The 13,881-nt window shown below is 33.6% G+C and overlaps 1 long non-coding RNA gene across 1 annotated transcript in view; it reads left to right on the top strand.

Moving 5' to 3' along the window:
* The first annotated feature begins 10,058 nt into the window (after nucleotides 1-10,058).
* The window catches only part of LOC122422889, a 45,390-nt gene continuing 41,567 nt past the window's right edge, over nucleotides 10,059-13,881 (top strand). The window contains exon 1 of the long non-coding RNA XR_006264000.1: nucleotides 10,059-10,141. This is a non-coding gene — a long non-coding RNA (uncharacterized LOC122422889). The remainder of the gene's footprint in view (nucleotides 10,142-13,881) is intronic.

The following is a 13,881-nucleotide window of genomic DNA, read 5'->3' as shown; positions in this document are numbered from 1 at the left end:
GACTGAAATCTATGGCATATCATATATCATCCAATCTGAGACACCGTTCACTCTAATATGCACCAATACTTTACATACAAGCAAGAAAGCAAGTCCCCTGGCTAAAACACTTGTGCTATTCAGTTGGATTTTAGAAACATTAAAATGTGAAAAAATATGCTATGTAGAAGTAAGAAAATAAATGTGTGTATATATATATATACACACATATATATATAAAACATGTATATTTATTATTATATGAATATATGTTTCTACTAATCATCCCATATTCACCAAAAACTCAGGGTGTCCAAAATCAAGGTAAGTAAATCTACTCCGAAATCCGTTTTTTTCCTCCCTTCTTTTTTACACTGAAAGGCATTACTATTCTCCCAGTTGCTTGAATTCCTCCTCTGTCACTCCCATATCTCTTTAGTCATCAAGTTCTTCAACTTCCTCTATTGTCTTCATTCTGTATATTATTTTTCCTTTCCTCATTATTTACTAAACTTTGCTCTACTTGTTGATTTACTTTTGATATTGAAAAAAGATTCTGAATGTGCCAAGTTCAGGTTATTTGATTCTTCTCCTTGCCAGGAACTATAGATCCCATATATTTCCATTGACCATCCTTATCCTATGCTATACTGAACCACTTTTTTGTCTGTATCCACCAGTAAAACAGAAGTTCCTCAAGGACAAGAAATGTCAGTCTGTTTCACAGTTATGTTCCTAGAACCTAGGACAATTTCTTGTATTCATTAACTGTTATATAAAACTCAATGATTGAACAAATAAAAATATTAATTTAGATATTAAGAAATAAGGACCTTTGACTTTTATGAAGAATAATACATACAAGTCACAATATTCTCAAATTGAAAGAGATCCAAAAAAGACAGTACCGTGTTGTACAAGAAAAAAAATCATTTGAGTCAAATACAATCTAAAATGTATTTGATTTCTAACACAGATTGTGTCTTTTTCTTTTTTTCCATTTTGCTTTCACGCCAGACACATACTGTGTATCACAGTGAAGAAAGTTTTATTTTAGCAGTTAATTGTGTAACCTAACTCTGAACTACCCTTTTAATCTTTTGGGAGAATGACCAGTAACCTACATTGATCACATTTCTGCTTCTATAAGACAAAAGGCTTTTAAAGGAGACTGCAATCACTGTGGGTCAGAGAATTAAGAATACAAGCCCATTTCTTTCCAAGATATTGTTTTAGGAAATGTAAAAGGTTAACTATCTTTCTTGAAGGACTTGTCTAAAAATTAAGTTGAAGTCATTACCAGCTGACTACATATTTTTACTGTGCAGACATTTTTATGGATGTGACAGATAGAAAGTTCACTTAGTGGGAAAAACACGGTCGCTAAGGTTCACATTTCTTTCATTCTAACATACTAATTCCGTAGTATTCAATAATCAGTTAACCTATGAGAGTCAGCTTCCTAATCTGTAAAATACAGGTGATAATTTTTGAGTTTTTGGAAATATTGGAAGTAAAATTAAATGAGATGTATTTAATTATAATTTTAATACATCAGGTGAAATTCCTAACACTTAAAAATGTAACTGATTAGAAACCAGTTCATAGCTGCTTATTTGAGTGGTTGCTTTAGTTTCTTTACACCGAAAGGTTTGCCCTCAGTGTTCTATTAGCATTATAAGGTTAGAACAGCATGAACTATTTGAAGTCCTTTTAAGAAAAGTTCTTTCCTTCCTTATTCAACATGTCATTTTTTTTTTCTTTCTCATTTGTAACATGATAGATATTTCTGTCCTTTGGGTAAAGTATTTGATTGAACATTTAAGTTATATTTTTAGATCTTCAGTTTTCACTGTTTCATCTCAATAATGCCTTGGCTTTTTCAACTCTCACTGCCCTTAGTTTTAATAGATCCCAACATTATAGGGAATACATTTTTTGTGTACTCTGATTTTTTGTGTACTCTGTCATTAAGAACTATAAATCACCTTAGAGATTCATTTTTCTGAAAAATCAAATTTTTCAATATTAAATCATGAGTATTTTCCATGGTTTAATTGATACTTCAGTGCTTTGCACATGATAAATGTTCAACAAATGTTGCTGGTTGACACATTTACATGACAGCAATTTTTAAACTGTTTTAAGATTAAGGACACAAATAAATTTGACTAACTCCTTCTTTTATAAGAACTCCAAGGTTCTGATCTACAACATAAAAGAACTGGATCATGTAAACTCTTAATTTCTTTAAATGCTGAAAGTTGTTTTAGTCAATTATTTTTATTGCTGGATACCAATTCTAACTGCTGGAGTCATGAGTCATTGAGTGGAGACCAGGGTTTGCAGCAAATCTCACTTGGAGGTCTTGCATACTGACTTAAGGAGGGGGCCACAAAGTCCTGTGTTGAAAGTTGTAGGTTCTGAACCTGCTGCATTGGTTATAGCCCTCAGTATGCTGAAAAATCATATTGGGTTGGCCTAAGGAAATAAAAACTTGGGCTTATTCATATCATGTTAAAAGAAGCAGATAAAGAGTAGAAAATTCAACTATCTAAATACCCTCAAAAGCAAACAACCACTTGTATAGTTCTGATAAGTAAATTATTTCAAAGTTTTGGATCTTTATATTTTCCTGAAGTTTGAATCCTCTTAAAGTTAGTTTTAAATTGTCTTCTGTTGTTTTTAGAATATAGATACAAGAGTACTTAAATTAAGAGGACTATAAATAGTAAGCCATAATGTTGAAAATTATATAAAAATATAAAAATAATGAGACATTAAGACTTATAGACATTAACTTTGGAATAGTATGCTTTGATCAATAAATCCCATTCTACATTTAGAGGAATATATTAGAACCTGTGTTCCTTTGATTATGAATTTTTAAAATATCAAATTGATAATAGGGAATAATGATAATTTTTGAAAACAAAAATACATGTTGTATTTATGTCATTTGAGAATACAATATAATAATATCTATTTCTCATGTTAAAAGGCATTTTTCATATTGCCAACATTAAAAAATTTCAACAAAAGACTAATAATAATTTTTTAAAAAACAGTAAAATCATTCAGAGAAAAAGAACTATCCGAAATACAATGAATGAGCAAACCATTGTTAATGCAAGTAAGAATATCATCAGCAGTAATAAAACACCAGCAATAAAAAAAGAGACCTAAAATATATGATTTAGGAAATGAAATCACAAAATTGTTGCTTGGCCACATTTAAAATAAAATCCCTGCACAATGAGCTGATTATAGCTAGAGGACAATTAAATCCAGTCCCTTTAAATCCAGTGAAAGAGAATACAGGAGAGAGCTGATGAAAAGGTAATTTTCTGCAACCAGTACACAGAATGCCTTTTATGGAAAGGATATAGTGATACAGAGCTCAAAGGAGCCCAAATGAGAAGTAAAAGGAAGTAAAGGACTCATGGAAATCAAAGGAATGTGACAAGTAAAGTTTTGGAAGGGAGCAAAGTGATATATGCCTTTAACATGAAACAAAAAGAAGTCATATCATGGTAATGGACATTTCTGTCACGTAATACAAGTGTGGTCCTGCACAAGTTACCTTACCCATTAGAGCCTTAGCTTTCTCATCTGCACTGTGGTTATAGAAATGGCATTGTCCACATAGAGCTTTCATGGCAAATACATGAGAGAATAATTTTTAGTGATCGGCGCAATGCTCAGTGCATAGTCAGTGTTATACAGATACTTACAATGCTATGCTTATTTTTTTGTCACAGGACAGCATTTTTTTCTGTTGGTAAGTCTGACATTTTTTATCTAACTAATTAGCAGTGGCATTTATTGATTGTTTCTCTGCAGGCAATACTCTGCATCAGCTATATCCCTCTGTAATGTCTGGGGGTTATCTTCTGCTCTTTCCCACGCCACACTGCTTCCTATTCTTCTAATACAAGGCACTTTCTCTATGGAGTCATGCACTGGCTGTACTCCTTCCTCCAGAAGATCCACATAGCCATCTTTCTCACTTTCTTCAATTCTGTCACCTTCTCAATGATCCCTATGTAACACTGCATGTTAAAAATTGCAGTGTGTCCCACACCCAGCACTTCTAAATCTTCTATCCAACTCTTTTTTTTTCCCAAATAACTTTCTAACATAAGAATAACTTATTTATTAGTTATGTCAGTTATTCACTTTCTCTTTCTCCACTTTAAAATATAAAATTCTACAGGTAGTGAGATAATTTTCTATCTTGTTAGTAGAAAAGTACTTGATATATAGTAAGCATCTACTGCAAACAAAGCTAGTGGAGGTGATGGAATTCCAATTGAGCTATTTAAAATCCTAAAAGATGATGCTGTTGAAGTGCTGCAGTCATATGTCAGCAAATTTGGAAAACTCAGCAGTGGCCACAGTATTAGAAAAGGTAAATTTTCATTCCAATCCCAAAGAAGGGCAATGTCAAAGAATGTTCAAGCTATCATACATTTGCACTCATTTCACATGCTAGCAAAGTTGTGCTCAAAATCCTTCAAGCTAGGCTTCATCAGTATGTGAACAGAAAACTTGGAGATGTACAAACTACATTTAGAAAAGGCAGAGGAATCAAAGATCAAATTGCCAACATTTGTTGGATCATAGAGAAAGCTAGAGAATTCCAGGAAAACATCTACTTTGGCTTCACTGAGTATGTTAAAGCCTTTGACTATGTGGATCACAACAAACTGTGGAAAATTCTTAAAGATATGGGAATGCCAGATCATATTACCTGAGATTAAATGATGCTTGCTCCTTGGAAGAAAAGCTATGACAAACCTAGACAGCATATTGAAAGGCAGAGATATAACCTTGCCAACAAAGGTCTGTATAGTCAAAGCTATGGTTTTTCCAGTAGTCATGTATGGATGTGAGAGTTGGACCATAAAGAAGGCTGAGTGCCAAAGAATTGATGCTTTTGAGTTGTGGTGCTGTAGAAGACTCTTGAGAGTCCCTTGGATTGCAAGGAGATCCAACCAGTCCATCCTAAAGGAAATCAGTCCTGAATATTCACTGGAAGGACTGATGCTGAAACTCTGATGCTTTGGCCACCTGATGTGAAGAGCCAACTCATTGGAATAGACCCTGATGCTGAGAAAGATTGAAAGCCAAAGGAAAAGGGGGTGGCAGAGCATGAGCTAGTTACATAGCACCATTGACCCAATGGACATGGATTTGAGCAAACTCTGGTAGACAGTGAAGATCAGGGGAGCCTGGCAGGCTGCAGTCCATGGGGTTGCAAAGAGTTGGTCATGACTTAGCAACTGAACAACAATAACAGTTATCATCAGTACATTTTTTTAAGTTGAATGAAATACATAAATTATCTTTAATGCATAAGAATAAACATAGATATCACAGGTATCATTAGATCCAATGTACATTTGAACTGAGAACACAAGAATTGCTTGTTTAAATGTTTATCCCCAGTAGGTGTTTGAACTACAATTTAAATTCCAATCTGTGTGAACCCGTAGTCTTTGCTTTTACTACTGTACAATATGTCTGTCTAGTAATGACAAACGAGCGGAATCATTTAATTGCTCAAAAGGAAGTCATCTAGACAATCTAAACAAAGTCTTATACTTTGGAATCAAATTTTCGTGTATTCTAATCTTTGCTCCTCTGCTTCAGTTATTTACACTATGATAACATTAGTAGTAAATAAATTAAAGAAAGGAGATGATGATTAAACAAGAAAAAAGATAGTTAAATTTATTTTCAAAAAGGGAGGATGGAATACAATGAAAAAATGTTTATAAGAAGAAAAAAAATGAAGAAAGGGCCAGATGTCTATAAAAGGAATTAGTTCCCAAACCTGAATATGTTCTAATCTAAGACTTAGAAATGGTTCTTACTCATGAAATGTTGATGTATGATTTTTCTTATTACTTGTAATCTATTATTCAGTCTTCCATTTTGTCATGTATCATAAAATAGAAGAATATAATTAAATAGAATTTGATTGGTATTCTCCCCATAAAAATTGGAGGAAAAATAAGAACCAACATAAATTGTATCTGGTGTGTCTGTTTTACTGATACTAAAAAAGTATTGTGCATAGGTGATTTTAATAATTAATGGATGAAATCCATTTAATCACACTATGTTATCATTTTATACCACTTCGTTATCTAGATTTGCTTTCTACCAGCCCATACAAAAAGACCATTTTCACAGTAATTTAGAACATAAATTTTTCAGAAAACCCAGAGTTTGAGAACCAGCTCTGACCTGTCCTAGATGTGTAACTTCAGAATGGTTTTCCATGCTTTTCTAGGACTGTTTCCTCCATTATAAAATGAGATTAATTTGCATATCTGTATCAAAGAGATACTGTGAAAATCAGTAGGACATAATATTTCAAAAGTAGTTAGCATACACTCAGTGACTGCTATTAGTTTTCAATTTTCTTATAGTTGATGTATCTTCATTTTATCTTTCCTCTAATTGCCATAGCATAAGCTTAGTTTGTTATAAGTTTAATATTGTAGATGATGTTGGTCCTGTCATTAGATATTTTACAGATAGTCACAAGGCATTTGGGAGAGTTAAAAGACTGCAAAAAAAGGTATAAAAATAAAGAGTGGACAAATACTCGCTAAAGAATAAAAAAATAAAATATCATTTGTATTACTCTCATGAGTCATCCTAAATGGATTACATCCAGGCCAACATTAATTTGTATGACTCCTCTGCTGAAAAGGGAATATAGCAGATGGACTATTATTATTCACATCCTTTATGAACAATACCTGGTAAATGCCATTAGCATCACAAGTTCTTTGGGGTTATAAGTTTACACATAAACCACTAAGTATCCAAAGTGTTACTGAGAATTGGTCCATACTCCTCACTGATATGATAAAAAAAAGATGGATGACATTGAAATACATATTATCCCCACTCTAACTTTGGATAAAAGGAGACTCATCATTGAAAATTGTCATTAGTTTCTTGCTAATTTTTTTTTAAGTTTTATAATGAGACCACCACTGACGTTCCTATAGATACCTATTTATTTCTTCATTTAATTCTCCACAATTAAGACTTTCATTTATTTCATATGAACTTAGGCTCTCTGTAAATACAAAAAAAAGGTTTTCAAGTTATTTTGGCATATATAATTAACTGCTATGTTAACATAAACTGATTTTTGTTTAATTAAGATGGGTTCCATTGGAGAATTCTCATTACCCCCTTGTAATTAACAGTATTTCAAGAAACCTTTGAGGTTAGAACTTAAATGTTCTTTACAGACACAGCTACAGGAGAGAATTCTACTCATATTTCAGGGTGGCATGAAGAAAGTACCAACCAGTTACTACTGTCCAAAGGTACTGAACAGTGGAGGGATGTAAGCAAATCCAGTGAAGGATAATAAGCATACCCTTCAGTTATGAAGGGTCAGTTATAATAAGTTAATTATAAGGGACTATCTATGAAGAATTTGTTATGAAAAGGTAAGATTTAAGAAGCTTAAGTGGAGGCATACAGTTTAGCTATCAAGAGGATTTTTTTTTTCAAATAAGAGTTGCATTCAAAATATAAAATAATTATCATTTTATTTCTGTCTTCTAAACTTAAGATTTTAATATCAGTTTAGCTTATGGAAAAATAACGTGTGCTTTCTTTTCCATGAATACTTAAATAAGCTGATATTATGTGCAACAGAATCAAGGAAGCATCCTCATCCCCATTCTTTTCAAGTCTTTGTCTTGCAATGAAATCAGTAGGGGGTGCCATGTACTAATTCTTGCTTATGATGTCTTCAATCATTAATTTCAAGTTTCATATTTAAAAAATTGTTTAATTGTGAACAATGTTATATGTAGAATCTTCACTTATTTTACTGTCTCAAAATTTCATTATTAATTAAATTTTGAAGTAGAATTACTAGTAACAACATAAACTGCACATTATTAGCTATTGAAAGTCATATGCCTTGTGTTTTCAGGCATTTTAATTTGTGTATACTCTTGAGTGATGCTAACAGTGTATTAAAACAAAACAAATACTAAGATCTAAAAACTATATCCATCTTGTTTTCCTAAACTTTCTTGCTAACTTCCCTAACTTTCCTAAAGTTGCTTGCTAACAATGTATTTTTTAAAGTAAATGAATGATACTTAAATCAATATAAGTCCATTTTAACCTGGAGAAATGGTTAAAAATAATTTTGGAGTCAACAAATTATCTGATTAAGCCAAGAATACACTATAGGTTTTGGATTTGTACCTCTTAATCTTAAATTAAGAGGCCCCCTTAATTTTTCTCCATACCACACTATGTTTAAATCCCTTGTGGTTTTCAAGGGGGAGAGAGACAGAGAGGGACAACTTGAGTTTTAATTCAGCTCTATTAATCAGCTACTTTCTCAACAGTGTTTCTTAGGTATATGTACAACAAGTGATTTTTATCTCTCATGTGTAATTTCTGACTATTGAGTTCATGGATGAGTCAGTAAGTCAAAAAATGATATAAAATTACATTTATTTTGGTTTAAAAAATCAGAAATATTTAGTGAAAACTTTAAATACTTTGGGCTTCCCTGGGGGCTCAGATGGTTAAGCGTCCACCTGCAGTGTGGCAGACCAGGGTTTGATCCTTGGGTCAGGAAGATCCCCTGGAGAAGGAAATGGCAACCCAATTCAGTTCTCTTGCCTGGAAAATCCCATGGACAGAGGAGCCTGGTGGGCTACAGTCCATGGAACTGCAAAGAGTTGGACACCACTGAACAACTTCACCTTCTTCTTTCTTTAAATACTTTAAGTGAAAATTTTTATAAAATTAGTTCTTACTTTGGTAAGAATTAATTTGGGGTCATTTACCTTTGGAAGGATAGTGAGGACATTCCAACCCATGAATGTGAAACTTTGTTGTCTCTATACTGCTCTGAAGAGGAGCTATTTAATGGAGCTATTTAATCATGGTCGGTTCCCCAGGATCAGTCAGTCTCCCGCCATTGCCGTTTAACATGGTAGCTTGCGTTTCAACAGCATCACGGTGAAGGCTATTCTCAGAAGGCAGCCTTAAAATAGGTTTGTGGGTTGAGGAGTGGGAGGAAGGTTCGCACTGTTATTGCGGGTAATCAGAGTCTGTGCTCCAAGGACATGAGGTTGTTCTAAACCTGTGGTGGAAAAACCTGTGTGTTTTCCACAGCAGATGGGTCGTAGGAGGGGAAAACGGTCTCTTTCCTTCTGTGCTCCCTGTAACTAATATTGCTCGGATATGCATAACAAACAGAAGTGTCTGAAAGTGAGGTGCCCACAAGAGCTGAGGGCGCCTGCAAGTGCCAGCCTGCTTTCTGTGCTGCTATTTGAGTTGAGTGAGAAAGTGCTTCAGTAACTTCAGTTACTATGGGGCAGAGAGCTTCAGGTGAGTTCTCTGTTTAAACTGAGATGAAACCTGCTTTGAAAAGAAAGTACAAACAGGATAAGAGTTTTTGTTGTTGCTGTTTGTTTGTTTTTTTACAGCAACCTTTTAAAACTAAGACAACTGTCCATATCCATACAACCAGAAAGTAGGAAATGTGTTTTAAAGAAGTTACTAGGACACTTCATGTGTCTTGATATTCATAGTAACATTTGAGATGCAAGCTCTCTGCTGCCTAGTTCACTGCACTCTATAATTAGAGCTTCTCATTATTAGAGCAATAACTCAGCATTCAAATAAACAACTCAGGATTTTGACATTTGTGGAAAATAGTACTGAAAAATCATTACAAGAAAATGAATATTAAATACCTATAAGTGAAATATGATCAATTTAGTCACCTACTGAAGAAAATGAATAATCGCATTTGTAAAAGTAAATTATGAAGGTGGAAAAACAGCTAGTTAAAATACAGATAAATCACTTTTTATCCCATTGTTCCAGCATTCAGCTTCAGGACTTGATCATTTCAGAAAAGTTTCCCAAGAAGAAGTTCTTGCCAAGAGAGGGCTAACATGTTAAAGCAGATAGTGTTTCGGATTACTCTACATATCTCTACTATAAATAGGATATTTTCAAAATGCTATTTTGAGCTGTTCAAGTGAGCTAGTGATCAGATGTGACAGACTTCCTGATAATGAAGGTCTGACATATGAAGAGGGGAAAAGGATCATTTTAGATGGACAAACCTTGATGAATTCAGACGGTAACCTGTAATCTTTCATTTAAACTAGCCACTTAGCTGGTAAAGGTAATGATTTGTCATGCGCCTTATTCATTTACTGCTGATCAACAGGATTCACGTATTTGAAATCCCTAGCATTCAGAAACCTTAAGTGGAGGATTCATGCACGTGCACGTGTTCTGCTTTATGCTACTGATTTGCAAAACAATGAGGCTGGTAACGATGTGAAAGATTTAACTGGCTCTCCTTGTGTCTCCTCTATCTGAACTGATTGTTATTTGTAAAGAGAAACCTTCCGAAGCCTGTGGTTCCCACAGGATGTTGAGCAGCCAGGCACCAGGTTGAGGATGACATCCTGTGTCAGGGATCAGAAATCAGCCAGTTAATAGCTTTGCACTTAGAATTGTCTAATATTTTTTCTCGTTAAAGGCCAATTTTCTAACATATAAAGTCATTTTCACATCCCTGATATGTTGTAGACTGGAAGGGTCTTTGAAAATAGCACTAGTTTAAGTGATTTCTTTCTAAAGCACAATAACTTGCTAAATGTTTTATGCATCAAATAATTTTATAATTTAGATTTATGTAATCCAGACCCAAGAAACACAAAACAATTCTTGCAGACTTTATATTAGAGATTTGAATTTTGCTCTATTACAAATGATCTGTTGTAACAAGACTTTGCTTTAATAATATAAGGGTGAACTATTTTTTTTTTCCTCCCATTGTCAAAGGCTAAATTTGTGCCATTTCCACTGAACAAAGTTATTTCAAGAAAGAGTTAATGTAGTCATCATTTTTTTCTTGCTTACATATGAAAATATTTTAATATCTTAGTAAGACATGAAAAATTATTATAACCTGTAAGTTTTGAAAATTCAAATTATTTTACTTAGGTAAAGAATTATATAAATTTATGGCAAAATTGAAAACCTTCAAGAGAGGGTGGATTTAAAATTGGCAAAGTCACAGTTTAGAAAATATTACTTTAACTGTAACCCTACACAAACACACACACACACACACACACACGCACAAGGAAACACCGTCTTCCTTTAAAAAAGATTTAGCCGGAACTTATTTGAGTGACTATGTACTTTGAAAAAAGAGAATGGAAGGAAGGGAAGACATTGAGGAGGAGGGAAGGGCAGGGGGAGAGAAAAAGAAAGATGAAAATAATGACATTTTCCTTACTCCAGAATTCAACGTAGCATTTCTTCACCTAGTCAGAGATGGGTCTTTAAACATTGTCTTTTTTTAAAAAGATGAGTAAATCATTCCAATCATTAGTGCTTTATCATACCCAGTACTAATCACAAAAAAATTTACATCTGCCACTTATTTCCTTCTTCTACTCCTCATTTCCTCTCCCCCCTCCTCCTACACAGCTTCTGTCGTCCTGTTTCAGTTTTATAATCTGTCCATTGTGAATTAAGAACATTTTGTTGGCAGTTCTTACCTAGGGAGTGCACGATACATTGGCCTCTGTGACACTGAGTCAGACCCTGCTTGGATTCCTACAACTGCCAGCAAATACCATTGCTCCTGGGGCAAGCAGGAGTGCACAACCAGAAGCACAGTGGGTACTGCATCTGTTGGAAGGGAACAGACTTAAAAAGCACCGATGACTCAGTGACAGTTCTATTGATCTGTTTTGGGTTTGATTTTTTTTTTCTTTTGGTTAGGAAACAATGCAAAATAAATGCCTCAGCACCAAGGGCCTCTTGGCAAGGAGATTTACACATTACTATTATTTTTAGCCTGTTTTGTGAAATGTGATGTTGCAATTACTAATAATCTTACAGAATTTATTTATAGTTTGTTAACTGAAAGTCCAGTAGCTGCCACCGGATTAAATGTGGAAGACAGGCCTTGCAATTATTTTCCAATTTAGTTTGTAGTTGGTTTCTCAAGTGATTTGAGCAAAGTTTTGTTTTTTTCTTCCCCCCTCAAATATATTCATTTCAACAAAGCATGTTTTGTTCTCTAGCCCATTTTATCCAGGTAAATACCTGTAATTATGCCAAGGAAATGCCTAAAAGCAGTAGCAATATTTTTTATCTTGTGGTGATCAGAATATTAAATTGTGTTGAATCTCAATTTAAAAAACATAAATTCACAAGATTACAGATATCTGCTTTGATCCGAAATGTTTCTTTCTGTTGTGTAATTAATAGAAAAGTCAGGAGACATATCATTTTTCTGCTTTCAGGGATTTTTTTGTTTCTTTGCTTTCTTTCCTGTTTTCTTGCCTTAAGGAAATATCTGAACATAACCAAGAAAAAAAAAAAAAAAAACCACAGTAGATTCCCCAACAACCTTAGCTTGCCCAAGAAAGCAATTTTTAGCCAATTAGCAAAACTGACTCACTCATTTCATCAATAAGAAAAACTCTCTTTTAAGGAATCTCATTTCTTAAAAAAGTAAGCTTTTTCATAATTTGGATAAAATGTATAGGGTCATTAAAATATCACTGTCTTCTGTGATGTTTTAATGATCCTTGCTCCTGCCTCTCCTGTGGTTCTCAGCATTGGCTTGACCAATTGAGTAGGTGACCGACCAACTATAAAATCACTAAGGGACACTTTGCCAAGATTACTGCCTAATGTTTCCCATAGCATTAGCAAATTTTTTTTTTCTGTCATTTTAGAGACATAAAGATATCTGGAAAGAATGTACATTTTTGGAAATACTCCACTCAATGTATGTCTCCTAAAAGGATATTAAAATTGTTTCAAAATTCCACTATGGTGAATTTATATTCACACTGTCAACAAATATTTACTGAACAACTGATAAATATATATGGCTGCATCACACTACCAGGTATAAAAAGGTTCAAATTCATTTACCCTTAAACACCATTCAGTACAGTTAGAGATCCATCAAATACACAACCTGAAGGAAGAACTCACACGCCTGGAGCCCGTTAACCATGTTAGTATGCTAGGTGCTCTAAATATATTATCTATACACCAATCCTGTAAATTAGCACTTAGTGGCCCCATTTTAAAGATGAAGAGCTGAGATTCAGGAAGCCAAATTTGGTTACTTTGAACTGGAGGATATAAAGGTTGGGGTTGTTTAACAGAGTAACTTCTGTGTTACTGATGCAGACATCAGATTCTCCCATGATCAAAGGTCCTTGAGAAGAAAGAAATCATGTCTGGCCTGAGAGATCATGGATGGCTTTAACAGCACCTTGATAGATAAATAATACTGATTTATCTAAATTATTTATAGTGGATAAGTAATCAGAGTGGAGGTAAATGAGCAGCCCTGTTGAAAAAAGAAAGAGCAATTTGTATTTACAGACAAGTGCTTCTTAACTGGAGCCAACAGATAGATGATAGGTAGACAGATAGATGGATCAATAGATAGTTAAGTGAGACATGATAAAATGCAGATTCAATTCAAAATAAGGAATAATTGAATACCATAAAAAGTCATATGTACCATTTATGAAAAAATCAGAAAAATCAAAACCTAGAAATTTTTATAGTTTTAATATCTAGACTATATAATGATTCATTTCCATAATTTGTTTTTTTCTTCAATAAATATAGTAAGAGCACTTTTCCAAATTTAATAAACTAGTTACACATTTTATGGATGAGTTTATTTAACCTGTTGGAAGCTATTCAGTTTGTTCCATTTTTGTCTTTAATCATTAAAAACAATACTAAAATGAGTATCTGTAATCATACACTCTTTTATATGTCCAATCATCTCCTTAAGATAAATTTATAAATTTGGATTGC

Source organism: Cervus canadensis, chromosome 20 (genome assembly GCF_019320065.1).
Source record: "Cervus canadensis isolate Bull #8, Minnesota chromosome 20, ASM1932006v1, whole genome shotgun sequence".
In the NCBI taxonomy this organism is placed as follows: Eukaryota; Metazoa; Chordata; class Mammalia; order Artiodactyla; family Cervidae; genus Cervus; species Cervus canadensis.
The sequence above is the reverse complement of the archived record's forward strand: the minus strand, read 5'-3'. Positions and strand labels throughout refer to the sequence as shown.